Source organism: Pinus tabuliformis, chromosome 7, assembly GCF_031772625.1.
Source record: "Pinus tabuliformis cultivar Carrire ecotype Pingquan chromosome 7, CPIR1, whole genome shotgun sequence".
NCBI classification, from domain to species: Eukaryota; Viridiplantae; Streptophyta; class Pinopsida; order Pinales; family Pinaceae; genus Pinus; species Pinus tabuliformis.
In genome coordinates, this window is record NC_142293.1 from 1,858,885,500 (window position 1) to 1,858,903,671 (window position 18,172).

General features: G+C 37.8%; 2 pseudogenes; both read left to right on the forward strand.

Annotated features, from left to right (window-relative positions):
• Positions 1-4,035: 4,035 nt before the first annotated feature.
• On the forward strand, positions 4,036-4,389 carry LOC149255865 (zeaxanthin 7,8(7',8')-cleavage dioxygenase, chromoplastic pseudogene; annotated as a pseudogene).
• Positions 4,390-15,291: 10,902 nt separating this feature from the next.
• On the forward strand, positions 15,292-15,741 carry LOC149255866 (putative carotenoid cleavage dioxygenase 4, chloroplastic pseudogene; annotated as a pseudogene).
• The last annotated feature ends 2,431 nt before the right edge of the window (positions 15,742-18,172 follow it).

Genomic DNA, 18,172 nt, shown 5'->3' on the forward strand with positions numbered 1-18,172 from the left:
TTATACAATGGAGAAACAATCTGGCGTGCTCGTTTAAAAAGAGGAAGAGCAAAGGTTCTTGTAGGACATGGTTTGGATCATGATTTGCAATGCTTGGCAATGGAATATCCTGGTCATTTAATTAGCTAACTTGGTTATATATGTGTGTATGTGTTGTATGATACAGGAGAATCCCAAGCAGTTCTCACTACAGATGAAGCTCTTTTTGGTAGATTCAGGGAGTTTGCAGGTTGCATGGAATGGGCCCTCATGAATTCTTGATCGTACTTGTGAGAAATTATAAGCTCTCTCAATAGACTTTTCTGTCCTCGAGATGCCCAAGAGAAGACCCTGGTTTGGTGTTCTGGTGTGGACTTACATTTACAAGGATTAGGGTCCAAACAATCCATCTTGCCGCTCTTCAATGAAATATAGTCATTGCATCGGTGCTATACAATCCATGCCTTCACCTCTTGGTTGGGTTTAAGGTTGTTTATGAAAGTAAAGAGACTGTAGGATTTCAATTCTTTCTTCCAAAGTAATCTTCTATTTGTATTTATTTTTTATACTTCAATGCCATCTAGAGTGCCTTTCCATGTTTAGCCTCTTGAATGGGAGAGATTGTGTGTATTGTATTTATACAGTTGAGTGTATAGAACGAGGGCCTTTATCCTATCTTGAAATCTCTCTTCTGTATCATTTGGATGGTGTGTGAGGAATAAATGCTCAGAATTTCTTAAAGATTAATGTGCAGATACACTAGCACATATTCATCTTTAACCTAGGATATCCCATGCACTCTGAGGTATCAAATTCTTCAAGCTGCAAATCTCAATAGATTCACAACTGCTTAAAGACTAATAAAAAAAGTTTCCATGGTTGAGAGAAAAAATTAGTAAATTTAACCACAATAGGGAAGCTATGATATGTCCAAGCTAGAGACTAAAAAAGAAAACCTACCACACAGAAAATTTTCACCTTGGCACCCTTTCTCTTCTTGTAATTCTTTTGATGACATCCCTTGTATTTCAATCTGTCCATGATCTCCAAAAGGGGTTCAGTTTCTTCTAAACCATCTTGAAAATGTCTCTGTCTACTATTTGGCTAGTTATTTTTGGCTGAAGTAGCATCAATGATGCAAGGGTTGTAAGGCACCTCGTCCTTGCTAGAGCTACTACCTTGCATACCTAAAGAAGAAAATTGCTTGAATTTGGATTGGAAAGTAATTGAAAATCAAGATCCTTGATCAAGAGATACACTGCTCGATATTTGTTGAGACCAGGCATTATCAATAACATTATGATCTCTATATTCCTCTTCATCTTTCACAGAACTCTGACTTGCTTTTATTTGGGTTTTCCCACGGGGGATTCATTAAGTGAACCTATGACATATCACGTGCATTCGTGGCATATTAAACTATACCTTTAATTTGACTACATATTGAAAAATCCCTCTAAAAATCATATTATTTAAACCCCTACCAATATGAGCCCAATGCAACTTCACAATTTAAAAAACCCCAAGTTTCACTAGATATTGTAGGTATCCATTTTTTGATTAACATTTTTTATACCCCTTTATATTTTTTCTTTAAATTTAAGCTCCAATTTTGAGATTTTCCAATATAAAAACCCTTTACCCCCTATATAACCCCCACTATATTATGTCATTTTTTCCTCAATATATATCCCCCAATATGAACCCACGTGGTATGATATTGCTCCCCAGTGAATCCCCCGTGAGTTTTCCTCACCTTGTCAAAGTTTCCAAATTCTATATCTGATACAGGAGAATCCCAAGCAGTTCTCACTATAGATGAAGCTCTTTTTGGTAGATTCAGGGAGTTTGCAAGTTGCATGGAATGTCCCCTCATGAATTCTTGATTGTACTTGTGATAAATTCTAAGATCTCTCAATAAACCTTTTTGTCCTAGAGATGCCCATGAGAAGACCCTGGTTTGGTGTTCTGGTGTGGACTTACATTTACAAGGATTAGGGTCCAAACAATCCATCTTGCTGCTCTTCAATGAAATATAGTCATTGCATCGGTGCTATGAAATCCATGCCTTCACCTCTTGGTTGGGTTTAAGGTTGTTTATGAAAGTAAAGATTCTGTAGGATTTCAGTTCTTTTTTCCAAAGCAATCTTCTATTTGTATTTATTTTTTTATACTTCAATGCCATCTAGAGTGTCTTTCTGTGTTTAGCCTCTTGAATGGGAGAGATTTTTTTTATTGTCTTTATGTAGTTGAGTGTATAGAACGAGGGCCTTTATCCTGTCTTGAAATCTCTCTTCTGTATCGTTTGAATGGTGTGTGAGGAATAAATGCTTGGAATTTCTTAAAATATTAATGTGCAGATACACTAGCACATATTCAACTTTAACCTGGGATCTCCCATGCACTCTGAGGTATCAAATTCTTCAAGCTGAAAATCTCAATAGATTCACAACTACTTAAAGACTAATAAAAAAGTTTCAATGGTTGAGAGAAAAAATTAGTAAATTTAACCACAATAGGGAAGCTATGATATGTCCAAGCTAGACACTGAAAAAGAAAACCTACCACACAAAAAAATTTCACCTTGGCACCCTTTCTCTTCTTGTAATGCTTTTGATGATATCCCTTGTATTTCAATCTATCCATGCTCTCCAAAAGGGGCTCAGATTCTTCTAAACCATCTTTAAAATGTCTCTCTACTATTCGGCCAGTTATTTTTGGCTGAAGTAGCATCAATGCTGCAAGGGTTGTAAGGCGCCTTGTCCTTTCTAGAGCTACTACCTTGCATACCTAAAGAAGAAAAGTGATTGTATGAACTATTTGATAATTTGGATTGGAAAGGAATTGAAAATCCAGATCCTTGATCAAGAGATACTCTACTTGATATTTGTTGAGACCATGGATCATCAATAACATTATGATCTCTATATTCCTATTCATCTTTCACAGAACTCTGACTTGCTTTTATTTGGGTTTTCCTCACCTTGTTTGAGTTTCCAAATTCTATATCTGATACAGGAGAATCCCAAGTAGTTCTCACTATAGATGAAGCTCTTTTTGGTAGATTCAGGGAGTTTGCAGGTTGCATGGATTGGGCCCTCATGAATCCCTGATCGTACTTTCGATAAATTCTAAGCTCTCTCGATAGACTTTTATGTCCTGGAGATGCCCAAGAGAAGACCTTGGTTTGGTGTTCTGGTGTGGACTTACATTTATAAGGATTAGGGTCCAAACAATCCATCTTGCTACTCTTCAATGAAATATAGTCATGAACTGATTTAAAGTTAGAAAAATGGGAATTCTTAACAGGGACTGCATTTGACATGTCTATGGCAGATATAAGATAGTTTGCCAAGAGAGCAGGAGAAGAATCCCCATTTGAAGGAGACCTAGAAATTGACGACTTGTTGAAGGTAAATGAAGGGCTATCTGGGAATGGATAACAAATATGAAGTCCAAGATCTACACTTCTAGAGCCAATCAGAGGACTATAGTAAGGATATGTTTTGGGAGCAAACTCCGCACTCTTTGTGGAAAACCTCCTGCTGTTGTTATCAACAAAATCAGAGATTCCCCACTTGTAATTCTCACAGAAGTTCGAATCATAACTTCTTCGAGAATGCAAAACTTGAAATGCTTGAGAAGGATAAGTCTTTTTACAAAGTTCAACCATTTCCTCTTCATCTTCTTCCCAGATTGATTCAAGATTAGAATTTGTTTTGTATCCAATATGGGTTGAATTAGAGACGAGAAATTTTCATATTTCATTAAAAGATAATCAAGGCAAGACATGCTTTTGTGTTGGGGCTTATGTTGTTTGCAATCATAAACATTTTGGTATCCTATATGGAGACTAGACGAGATCGTGATAATTATGGCCAATTCTTACCTAGTGAGCAAGTTCTGGAGAGAACCCATTTGGTCCATTCCACAGTAGAGAAAGTCCGCATAAATTTGAGAAACGGGATTGTATCCAGAAAGCCATTGTCTTGAAAATGTTTGGAGTTGGGCGTCATCAATCCTCGGTTCATTGCGAAGAAGAACAAGTATGCATACATGTTGATAGGAGCACCATTGCCTAAACTCTCTAGGGTCGTTAAACTTGACTTTGATATGTTGGAAGCGACGGCTGCCAAGGAGTGCATGGTTGCGTCGAGGGCTTATGGCGAAGGTTGCTTCGGCAGTGAGCCGTTCTTCGTGGCCCGGAGTTCGGATCCAAATGCCGAGGAGGATGACGGGTACATTGTGGCTTTTACCCATAACGAATGCACCGGGATTTCCAGTTTTCTGGTGATGGATGCGCAATCTCCGACCCTTCAGATCGTGGCCTCAGTTGAGCTCCCTGCCAGAGTTCCGTACAGATTTCATGGGCTCTTCATTAGCGATGCTGATCTGGCAAACCAAAACTAATTGCCAGCTCGCATCCAGATTAATATTCACGGTAAAGAGAAACAACTCATGATATTGCCATGCCATCTAATTTAAAAAAGGGAGAAAACTATTTTTTTGGTCTTTTAATGAGAAACTTCTAAATTTACAGTGTGTTTCAAAAATACAAATGACATTTTATTTGTACAAGTTGGCATGGACTATTATCGTCAAGTTTTAGGACTATTCTTGTCAAATTTTATATGAGTTCTATGTGGAATGAAAATTTTCAAATGTTATTCATAAAATTGGTAAAATGTTTAATTTAATTTATATTTTATTTTATTTTAATTTTTATTACTTTATAAAATTGATATTATTATTATTTTAAATTAATATATATGGAAAATTTGAATCAATGACTTTTTTATAAATAATGTTTTAACCATGCAATTCAAAATCTCATGACTAAACATATATATAGATTATTTGTAATGGTTGAGAAGAAATTCTTATATATAAGGAGAGATTATTTCTAGCGGTTGAGAATAAATTCTTATTCTTCTCACTTAAGGTCCTTTCTAACAATTAAATAATAAATATAATTGTAATATTTTAAAACTTCATTAAATTTACATCATCCTTCAAAGACACAAAGATATATTTTTCTCAAAATAGTTCTTATACATCATCCTTCAAAGACAGACATATATTTTCCTCAAAATAGTTATTATATTTATATATAAGCATCTTTTTTTATGAATTTCAATAAATTATAATAATCCATTGATTTAATAAAAAAAATTCACAATTATATATATATATATATATATATAACAAGAATATTAAAATGGCTATTTGATGGAAATTAAACTATCTGCGACTTTTATGAGAGACGAGAGGCTAGAGAAAATATGCGCGAAGCTAGGGTTTGTAGAAGAAGATCAGTGTTGGGCACCATGGAGGGGCGAGAGGGGGGGAGTTCCACTCCCTCCTATAGGCAGGCAGTCTCCAATCGCTTCAAGAAGCCACTGGAAGCTGAAACCGGGAGTTCAGGAAAAGGGAAACAGGAAAACAGAAGCTCACAGGGGCAGGAAGATAAGCAGGAAGAAGTCAGAAAAGAGAAGCGAATAGAGGGAGATAGTCAGAAAGTTGATCACAGAAGTCGGACAGGACCATGTAAACCTAGGGTGACCATCACACCCCAAGTGGTGTTAAGTGATCTAGCACTACAGGCGCATAGGGAGCACATGGTGACTTATGCAATGATATGTAAATTCATGGGGTTATGGCCTACGGAGAAAGCTTTAAATGCATGGATAAAGAATCATTGGAAACCTAAGGGAGAAATAGATCTGCACCTTGGATCCAAGGGTTTCTTCACAGTCGTTTTTACAAACCTAGAGGATAAAGACAGGGTGTTTGAAGGAGGACCATACTTCTATGCTGCTGCAGGCCTCTATATGCGGCCATGGGTGATGAATTTTGTCCCAGAACGAGAGACATTCACTTCGGTACCAGTATGGATAAGACTCTATTCCCTACCTCTAGATTATTGGCAGCCAGAATCATTAAAAGCCATAGGCAATAAACTAGGGCATTTTTTTTAAATATCAGAGGCCACACTGCAAGGAAAATACACCTCCTTTGCCCGTATATGCGTAGAAATGGACCTTTCTGGAGCTCTATCAGATGAGATAATTCTAGAAGTATATGATGAAGAATGGGTGCAGGCGGTGGACTATGAGCATGTTCCTTTCAGATGCCGCAAATGCCATGAACACGGGCACCTCTTCAAAGACTGCCCTTTAAACAAAATCGAGAGCAGTATTAAAGCCACCTCAGGGAAAGAAACGAAAAGTTTTACCAAAGTGGGAGGTAGAGGTAGAGGAGGGAGAAAGAACCAGAAGAAATTCAATGAGGAAAAGCAGCTTAGTCAGAATAGGTTCAAGATATTAGAAGAAGAAGATGGGCACGATAAAGAGAACCAGGAACTGGAGGATAGCCATGCAGAGAAGGAAAAGGAGGACAGCATGGAGGATAGACCTGAAAACAACCAACACAAGGAGGATCTGCCAAGCACTATGGAACTTGACAGGGACTAAGAGATGACCCCAAGCGAAGTGGGAACGGAGGATCATGAACTGCAGGATATTCTTGAAAGGGAGCATCTCGATCTGGAAAAGTTCCTGGAGCAGGGACAAACCAAAGGAGTGGATTCGCTACCTCAAGAGGAGTTTAACAAAGTGCAACAGCTATTCCTCTGGAGAACTCAGGCAAAAGGTGTGGGGGTTAAAAGAAATCATGATAGTCAGGACAACGGAGGGGTTAAAACGATGGAGGCAACATTGGGACAAGCTCCCAAGAACCCAGGCAAAAAAAGAGGAAGAAAAAAACAGAATGAGCTATTGATAGAGTGTGGAAAACTCATGATCAACTCAGGTAAGATGAAAGACCTAACAAGTTACTCATTTACAAATCTTTCTTAATGAAGCTTACAACATGGAATATTAGAGGTCTAGGAAGTAAAAGGAAACAGAGAAATCTCAGTAATAGAATGAAAAACGAAAAACCAGACATGGTATTTATACAGGAAACAAAATGTTCAATAGACAAAATAAGAGAAATACATAGCAAATGGCTTATTAAGTATGAATATCTAGAAGTTAAAGTAGACAAAGCAGCAGGGGGAATTCTCACACTTTGGAACCCTCTGAAACTTGGAATCCTAGATGCCGAAGCATCCAGGAACTATCTATCAATGGTCATCCAACCTTTGGGGGACAAGGAAGTTTATTTGATCACAAATGTATATGGTCCACAAAAGCCTGAAGATAAACTCAGGCTCCTAACCTCACTGGAGGAGCTAAGAGAAAGACATCCGGGTATCCCTTGGATTCTGGGAGGGGACTTTAATATGATCAAATCTCTATCGGAAAAAAAAGGTGGGACTAGATCACTAGGCAGAGATTCCATAGCTTTTCAGAATTTCATAAACAACATGAGGCTAGTAGATACAGAGACAAGTAATGGTATCTTCACCTGGAATAATAAGAGGGGAGGAGCGGCTCAAGTGGCCTCTAAACTTGACAGATTCATTATTTCGGAGGACCTTATCCTCACAGGCCTTAACTTATCAGCTATGATACTACCTTTTGGAGGCTCAGATCACTGGCCTATTCAACTTGAAGCGTCCTTTATAGGAACTCCGAGAAACAGACCTTTCAGGTTTGAAAACATTTGGCTTACCCATCCAGACTTCATCAGCAACATTGAAAAATGGTGGACAAAAGATATGCATGTTCAGGGCACAAAGATGTTCCTTCTGCATCAGAGATTGAAACACATCAAACACAGGCTTAAATATTGGAATAAGAATGAGTTTGGCAATATCTTCGAAGCCAAAAAAGTAGTTGAACAGAAGCTACAGGAAATTAACCAGGTCCTCATCACAGATGGCTTCACCGAGGAGAGTAAGGGACAAGCTGACTATCTTCAACAGAAATGGGAGGGCTTATGCAAGCAAGAGGAGATCTTCTGGAAACAGAAATCAAGGGTACAATGGTTAAAAGAAGGAGAAAGGAATACAAGGTTTTTTCACAAATCCACCATGGAGCATAGGTCTCAAAACAGGATTACAAAAATCAAAGATATTCAAGGAAAACAGCTCAATACCCACCAAGAAATAGAAGCTGCTCTGGTCCAACATTTCCAAGGCATAGCAGAGGAGCCTCTCATAGACAGATCACAATTTATCAATGACTTCACAAAGCACATTCCCAAGCTAGTGACGAGAGAAGACAATTATAATCTTAACAGGCCAGTGAATGAAGAGGAGGTTAGCGAAGTCATTAAAGAAATGCAAAATGGGAAAGCTCCAGGTCCGGATGGTTTCAACGTGGACTTCTTCAAAGCCTGTTGGGATATAGTCAAACAAGATATCCTCGATGTGGTGGAGGACTCAAGGAAAAACAAAATTGTTCTGAAGGCGCTCAACACCTCTTTCATATCCTTGATTCCAAAGCAGGATAATGCCATGACACCAGATAGATTTAGACCCATAGCATTATGCAATGTGGTGTACAAAATTATTTCCAAAATAATTGCAAACAGGCTTAAGCCCCTTCTTCCAACTCTAGTGTCTGAGGAGAAAACTGGATATGTGGAAGGCAGGCAAATTCTTAATAATATCATTCAAGCTCACGAGGTGGTTCACTCACTTAAGAGCAATAAGCAGGCAGGTATGATCATACAGCTTGACCTAGAGAAGGCTTATGATAAGCTAAGCTGGGCATACATCAGGGAAGTACTAATAGCATTTGGCTTTGACCATAACTGGATAAGATGGGTAATGGCCCTTGTAACCACCTCAAGCTTTTCAATCCTGCTTAATGGCTCACCATCCAGAACCTTTAAGCCTTCGAGAGGACTCAGACAAGGAGATCCGCTTTCACCCTTCCTCTTTATTCTCATGATGGAAGGGCTAGGCAATGCGATCAAATATGCCAAAGTCGAAGGCAAAATCCAGGGTCTTAAACTCACTCTAAATGGGGATGCCTTGACCCATCAACAATTTGTGGATGACACCATGTTGCAAGGTACACCAACAGTCAAGGAAGCTCAAGCCTTCAAAAAAATCTTGAACGACTATGCTATGGCTGCGGGTACAGAGGTAAGCCTTACCAAATCCAAGATTTTCTTTTTTAATACTGATATTGCTATTCAGAGAAACCTCACCAGAATTCTAGGCTTTCAAAGAGATATGCTACCCTCCAAATATTTGGGAGTACCTCTAACAGACAAACCTCTGAGCAAGGCAGTGTGGGAGCCTGTTACTAATAAACTCCAGGACAAAATCCGGAAATGGACAAACAGGTCTCTGAATTTAGCAGGTCGGCTAGTGCTTACAAAATCTATCCTTCAAACTGTCCCCATCTTCATGTTTTCAACCCTTCCAGCTCCAAAGGGAGTTGTGCAACACATCAGAAATATCCAAAGAGATTTTCTTTGGGGCAAAGGGGAAGAGAAAAAGAAATGGGCTTTGGTAGCCTGGGAAAAGATCTGTAAACCTAAGACACATGGAGGTTTGGGACTTGATGACCCTGAAACCCTAAACAAAGTTTTGGGGGCAAAACTATGGTGGAGATGGCTAAAAGAATCGGTTTCCCCTTGGGCCAAAGTATGGAAACAGAAATATGCAAACAATTGGCAAGAAAAGGATTACATTAGAATGTCTGGGATCATCAAAGGCTCTCCCACATTTGGAACAAAGCTTGGGAGAATAGAGCCATTGTTCAGAAACACAGTTTCTGGGAAATCAGAGATGGAAACCTTGCTTGGTTTTGGGAAGATAATTGGCAACAAGAACCTAAACTGATAAAAGAAGAATTTTTCGATCTCAAGAATGATACTGATGACAAAGGGTTACTCAGGGTAAATGATTTCTGGGATCAGGACAGAAGCGATAGAAAATGGAGAATATGGAAGAACCTGGTATACAGTGATGAATCCCTGTTGAAAGCCCAGGCAGAAGCTCTTACAACCATCTTGGAACAGAGAAAGATTCTGACATCAACATCTTCAGACCAACTGAGATGGGGTAAAAACAATGAAGGCAACTTTAACCTCAAAGAGGCCAAGCGAATAGCCCTTGGGCTTGACTTCCCAAACCCTGATAAAGTATGGAAGGACCTATGGCAGAACCAAAACTGGATGAAAATCAAACTGTTCATGTGGTTAGTGCAACATAAAAAAATTCTGACTTGGGAAAACCTCAGGAAAAGAGGGGTAGTTGGTCCATCTAAATGCTTGCTATGTGATTACAAGAAGAAACTATGGAACACCTACTCAACCTATGCCCATTCACCTCCACCCTATGGAATTGGGTGGCTTCAATCTTCAGACAAACAGACAGGGACATTGGCAGCATCACCAGTACTTTGAGGAATTGGAGGAAAAATTTCTCTGAGAATGAAATAATCAACAAAGCTTGGGCTTTGGTTCCAGGCTTTCTAATCTGGGATGTCTGGAAAGAATGCAACAACAAAATCTTCAAGAACAGGATTGGTTCATCCCAGAGCATCATGGCTCAGATTATAAGGCAGATCAGAGAGACTGTAGGAACCCTCATAAAAAACCTCTCTGAGAACCAACCTCAAGATCAGGAGGTGCAGATACTTCTTCAGTTGGGACTAAAGGGGCTTTTCCCCCAGGGTATAAACAAGTATGTAAGTCATATAACAGTTAATAAGGACTTCTGGCAACCTCCCCCTAATGGTTTTATGAAATGCAACATAGATGGAGCCTCAAAAGGAAACCCTGGTATGGCTGGTTATGGAGGAGTCATAAGGGATGAAAAGGGTTTCATAAAAACCATCTTTCACTGTCATTTTGGGAAGGCCACTAATAATATGGCAGAGCTCATGGCCCTTGAGCAATGCCTAGAAATATTGAGGGACTCAAATTTACATAATACCATAATTGAAGTTGATTCCGAATTGATAATTAATTCGGTCAAGAAAATTTGCAATGGCTTAGCACCAGACAAAGTGTCGAGACACTAGCAGTTACTGCCAGTCTATCAACGCATACAATCCCACCTGCAAACCATGAGAACCCTTAGTTTTTTTCATGTGCACCAAACAACCAACAGATTAGCGGATATATTGGCAAATGAAGGAGTACTCTACTCCAAGAGCTACATGAAATATGAATGGACAGGGACTCCCCATGGACGGTTGAGGGAAGAGTGTTACAGACAAGCGAACTTAGATAGGGAGTTCTATCAGAGCAGAGGAAATAAACAGGATGAAGAATGATGGAAACAGAGGAATTTTGGTCTACAGGAGGAAGCAGCTCTTGGTAAAATGCGAGCGGGATATACCCGGAACTCCTAAAGTCTACACTACTAAAGTATGCCTTTGGTTTTCGGGCGGGAAAATGTACCCGGAACTATATAAACCTATGGTTCTCGGGCGGGAAAACTTATATAGGACAAGTCTTCGCATTGACCCAAATTACATTAACTATGACCTTTTAACTAGTGGTGATGTGGACTTAGTTAAAATGTTGGCAGGTCGGCGAAATCAAAGTAATCATATGTATTTCGCGTGGCAAATAGCGAGATGGTTAACAACCCATATGGACCCGAAATTTGTTTAGACGATGTCTTTATAAGGCTTCGGGTCCGCAATAGTAGTTAAGTTCCGTGCTAGTTGCACGTTCCTGTTGGGATCGCACGCATCACGTGGATTTCGGGCAGTTAAAATGCCTGTGGGTTATCTCCCCAGGCGGACCTGAAATGGTTATAGAGTCGGTTCAGGCGTCTTTTTGGGTCCGATTAGAAGGATAAAGGGTGAGCATGAAGGATTCCCGAAATAGCCTCTCGACCGTTAGATCTTCGGAGACAGATCGCACGATTGACGGAGGTTTGTAATGTTTTGTGGGCCCTTGGCCCGGTTTGTGAGACTTTGGCTCGGTAACTAAGGTGTTGTGGGGCCCGACTATTATGTGGGCCACAGAGCCTTGGGTTGTCATGTATATTATGTAACTCTTTTATATAGTTGAATAGAAGGACCTACTCTTACTTGAGCAAAAAAATAAATGGCTATTTGATATTTTTTTACAATTGTTTTATATATAATCTAATTTAAATGGTTACTTGAGTGACCACTAATTTGTTATTTCAATGTGGTATTTTGAAAATTGTAAAAAATATTTCTATAAAATAAGAAAAACTAATCATAATTCAGTTATCATATTAGTAGTGAAACAACCACACCACTTGAAACTAGTAACTGAAACAAACAAAGAAACATTTTTAAGACATACTCTAAACCTAATAAAAAAGATTGAATCAATTTTTATTTGATATAAATTTTCTATTATTTAAATCAAATATTAATATATAAGAATTAGAATTGAATTTTCATTTATTTTAAAAGATTTTTTTTAAATAAAAATAATATTTTAAAAAATGAATTTTAGGATCAGTTCACAAAGAACATATTTCACAAATAACATATTTTAAAATAATCACTTTTATATAAGGTTAACTTGGGTATTTAGCATTAACAAAATGGTGGTATTCAATGAATTCTTCACGAGTATTTAGATGTGTGGTTGAAAGAAACTTACAACCTCTACAGATATTTGGTAATTCAAAGTTGTTTAGCCATTGGATGTCAGAGGATATAGGTTAGTCATTTTATTATTTGAGTTTGTTTCAAGTTGTATAGTAATTGAAATTTGTTTAATTTTTTATGTTTTGGTTTTTTGGCATATTTTTTGATATATTTTGAAAGATATGCAATATGAATTGTTGGAATCACAAATTTGAGTTATGAATTCTACATAATTTTAGTGGTACAAAGGTTTTGATGTTGAATCTATTTATGTATAGAATGCATCTTAAGGAACAAAAACTCATAATTTCACCAAAAATTTTATTGTTAGATTCTAAATAAAGAGCCAAAATGTGGAAGAGTTAGATTGTGCCAATAAAAGTATTTGTCCAACAATGTCAAAAAATTCTTTTACACCTCTTGAGTTGATGTTATATCTAAAGAACCCTTGATCTTTCCAAGAAAATACATACATTCATAAATTCAAGGATGATCAAATCATTTCTTATAATAAGAACAACTTCATAGTAATAAGCCAAATGGCTATGCTAGGTTTCCTAAAAAGCAAATATGTAAAGTTTTTTGCTATAGCTTTTAACTTTGAGATGCCATGATTATGCTCAAATAATTATGTAGAAAAACAAATGTATCATATAGAATCATTTTGTAGATATTGTGTGATTTTAAAATTTTATCGTAGAAAACAAAATTTTTATAAAGTTTTAAAAATAGTTTTCTCTTTAACAACTTATAAATATGTTCAAATAAAGTTTGCTTGGGATAGCTTAATTGACAATGGCTATGGAAATGAAGTCCCAATGAACCGCAAGTCTTGGGTTCAAAACTTCTAAATATTTTGATTACTAAATATTGACCTTTGAATTAGCATTATACTTTTAATATTATATAATAAAAATGAAAAGTATAAATAAGATTGAATAACTAATTTTCCTTATTTTATTTTAATATATAAAAATTAAATTATCTATATTTTTGTTGGTTCCTATTCATAGTATGATACAATATATATTTTATAATATTAAATTTATTCTCCTTATTTTTTTTTAATATATAAAGACTAAAATTATCTTGTTGGTTCCTTTCATGGTATGATACAATATATCTTTTATAATATTAAATTTATTGTGTCACTCAAACTTAAATAATGTTGTCATAAATGTTATACATATATTATCATTGATTTCAACTACAATGTTTTTTAAGTGTGTAGTAAAATATTTTCATTAAAGAAGTGTTGTAGTGCACAAGGAAGTTGAGACTCAAGTGGATCCAAACTGAAATCAAGCAACAAAGGGCATTGTAGAGAAGATGGAAAAGAACTTGATGTTTCCATAATGAACAAAATTTGGTGTTACTTGGAATGGGACGACCACAAGGAACAAAATTTGGCATTTCTTTGACGTGCCCGCACTAAACAAATTTAGTGTTTCTCCAGGGCAAAGGAAAATAAAAGAAAAGCACGACGTCGAAACAAATGATGAAATAATGGTTGAAAATATTGTGGCTAATTACTTTTTTCTCTCCTAAATCTTGGCCCTAATCCATGATTAATGATGATTAAACCAAAAATAGCGTGCACTAAATAGGATTAGCAGTGATTAAAGCACCAGGTACCAAATGGAGCATAAAGCATTACGCCGATATGATGTGGCAACTAGTATGACATGGACGCTAGCATGGTGCGGCACTTTCACGTGGATGTCAATTGGTAGATTCGATGGCGTGATGATGGCAGGTACTGACAAGTGGTAGGTAGCTTTGGCACATTTAACAGAATAATTAGACGATTGGAAAGTGACACGTGGTAGAGACATATAAGCCCTCAAACACATAATATGTTATGAAGGGTGGAAGCAAAGAACATAGCAAGTGACTTAGTAGGTAACTTAAAGTCTTAATTTAGGATACCGGGTAGTTCACTGAGGTTGTTTTTTTTCTTGAAAGTTATGAAAATTTTGGTTATATTTTGAGAAAATTCAGTAAGGGTATTTGTAAATTCAAGTTATAGTTGTTAAACTTCAAAATTTTAGGTGCTAAGTGTTTATGATGATGCTGAATCTATTTCCACTATCAAAAATATGATTCAAACATTGCCTCTACAAAAATTTTGGAAATTTTTTGCCCGGATTCCAACCACTTTTGGTCATCCGAATAATTCATCCACCTACCTAAAATACCAAAATTTCGGGCAACAACAGATTGTAGTTTTTATGTAAAAGGCCAAAGCCGATATCTTGTATCACTTGACAGGTGTAATGTAGCAGTGATGAGTAGGAAAAAATGGACCACGTGGCATTCCATGATTGGTCCACCATGGAATGACGTTGCATAATAGGAGTCTCAGGGCTTGCCCAGGGTTGTGTTTTGCAAATATTTGTTGTGTACTTGGTTTTTGGCCAAAATGGCCCCAAAAAACAAGGCTTTACACTAAAATAATGAATATCCATGGTTCACCCTTAGTGAGGCCCATACCGAGCTACTTAAATACCGGGAGGTCGAAATAATCATATAATGGAACAATTCAGTATGTGATGTTCCAGTGTTAATAGAAAATTTGCATCAACTACAAGATTGGAAAGTGGGCTATGAAAACAGCATTAACTGACAAGTATTGGGGTACCAGCGTACTGGGCACCAGAAGGAATGCCCGTTAAAGTAATCTGGTATGACAGGGAAACAACTATCAATTGCAGCAAATGGCAAGGATTTTATTCAACGAAAGTTATATCTATTGGGCTCATAAGTATACTGGTACAGGGACGATTAGAAAGAAGAATATCGAATGCCTCTGGTATCCTATATGGAGAGTAGACGAGATCGTGATAATTGTGGCCAATTCATACCCAGTGAGCAAGTTCCAGAGGGAACCCATCTGGTTCATTCCATGGTAGAGAAAGTCCGCATAAATTTGAGAAACAGGATTGTATCCAGAAAGCCATTGTCTTCAAAATGTTTGGAGTTGGGCATCATCAATCCCTGGTTCGTTGCGAAGAACAGATACGCATACATGTGTATAGGAGCACCGTTGCCTAAACTCCGCGGGGTTGTTAAACTCGACTTTGATATGCTGAAAGCGACGGCTGCAAAGGAGTGCGTGGTCGCCTCGAGGGCTTATGGTGACGGGTGCTTCGACAGTGAGCCGTTCTTCGTGGCCAGGAGTTTGGATCCAAATGCAGAGGAGGACAACGGGTACATCGTGCTTTTACATAAAACGAAGGTATCGGGATTTCTAGTTCTAGTTTTGTGGTGATGGACGCGCAATCTCCGACACTTGAAATCGTGGCCTCCTTTGAGCTCCCTGCCTCAGTGTCGTACGGCTTTCGTGGCCTCTTCGTTAGTGATGCTGACCTAGCAAACCAAAACTAATTCCCAGGTCGAATCGAGATTAATTTTCATTCTAAATGGAAATAACTTAACTTATTAATTCAGACTTTTGTGATTCATATTACATTAAAAAGAGTTAGTCTTTTCGGTAGAAATCACATAGGCGAAAATTTTTGTCCACACATTTCGAACAAGCTAGTGTGGTTCATCATCAAGGCCAGATATTGTCATCTAATTTAAAAAAAAAAAGAAAAGAAAACTATAATTACGCTGTAAGGTGTTTCTCTTTGGGAAGAACTCCCCTAAGTGCCGCTTTGCACTTTTAATGTTAGACAATTCAAAAAATTTCGACCATTGGATCCACCACCGACTCCTATAAACCGATTTCTTCAAATGTGAACCAATTACTTCATTTACGCCATGAAATGCGAATTATGTTTAGTGATTGGGTGCCACGAATGGAAAGGTCATGTGTCGTGGCAAGCATTGAAGGCCCTGCTTAATATTTTTTTCTTTCTGGTCTCTAAGTTTAGATAGGGTTTTCATCTCTTGAGGAGCAGAATTGCATTGATCTCCGACCAGGATTTCGAAGCCAACTTCGTCGATTCTTCGTGTTTCGCCTTCTGCAACATTTCAAAAATAGCGAAAGAAGAGATGGGATATCGTGATCTACGCAAAGTCCAACGTCGATGGAGCCTTTCCATGGTCTCAAGGATGGTGTTAAAGTGCCTTTTGTTGGGGAAATCAGGTGGGTGGTTTTGAAGGATGCGAGGAAAGAATCACTGTGAAATCCGAAGAATTTGTCTTGAAAATCAAAATCCAATTGTAAACTCTAACCAGGACGAAGACGGTCTCATTCAGTTTCAACATATTGGTGATCATTTTATTATACATTGTTTTTTATGGGGTTCATATTTCTGTGATTTGGAAGACCCATAAAAAAAACAATCATCCCATAGAAGAAGAACTGAACATAATTTAACTACATAATTGTTGTGTTGAAATTGATGTATGTTCACATAGTTACTCTAATAACATGCATTATGGTAACGTGTGTGGTGATATCAGTGGTATTGTTTTTCTTTGATATTGGAATTATGATTTCAATTCATTTGTGTATTATGGTTAGAGCAATCAGAAGTTTGAGCGACATGAGGCCTACAAAGAGTGGAATTTCTTCTTCTCCCGTCGATGGGAATGGTGTGGGGATGTCCCAAGAGGAGGTGAAGAAGCTATCTGCCTTTGAATATAAACATGGCGGTATGTATATTATGTTACATAGGACTCTTTGCAATGATGCTAACAATAATGATGATAGGATTCAGAATGGATTATGGATGCATTAATTTGATTGTTCAAAGTGTGTTGTTTGCTTAGATGGATTTTAGAGGGGTGAGACATGCAGGTTGTTGCCTCTTTGTAGGCACACTTTTCATGCATAATTTGTGGATTCAGGGTTGTCTAAGAACCCCTTGTGTCCCATTTGTAGGACCAACACTTAGCAACATAGTGGGGAAAGAGGGACAATGGTGATGGAGAATGTGTTAGAGTTGGCCCAAGTTGGGGGATGTCAGATGGGGAGTGGGACTAGAAATATTGCTATTGGGGTTGCTCTGCAAGGAGGGTTAAAAGGAGAGAGTAGGTTTAGTTTTCATCAGTCTGAGATGTATAATTTGGTGTCCAATCCACCTTCATCATCAAGATCATTTCCTATTGATGAACATGTGTGGAATTTGATGTCAATTGAATTATTTCCATCGTCGTTGTAGTACAACTGTTGCAGTACATATCCAATGATGATGATGATGGTGCTGGTGTGATGGTTATTGATTTTCTGAACATTAATCAGAGCCAAAGCCATGATAGCCACAGTGAGAATCAAAATTCATGCAAGTTGATAACAACTCCAATCCCATCTTATAGAGCCAATGATGATGATGGTATAAGGGGTTTTAGTGTTTTGAGCCCAAGCTAAAGCCATAATCAGAACTAGAATTCGTACAATTCGATGTCGATACTAATGCCATCTTGCAGACTTCCCAACGATGATGGTGTGATGAATAATTCCATTTTTATAGCTAGCGAGAGTGAGAGTCAAAATCAGATTGTGTGCAACTATACATTTTCTCTACTACTGCATTGCAGACCTCCTCGTGATGAGTGTATGAGAGTCATAGGTGTTACATTCCCTATTGAGAATTAGATCCAAAGCCTGACTTGGGATGAGGATGGTATGGCATGATGCCTAAATTGGGTTCTACTGGAAGCTTAACTTGTTATGGTGGATGTAAAAACACAAGCCAATTATCAGTCTCTCTTTTCATCTAGGTGATTAGCTTTCTTTGGTTAATAAGGGA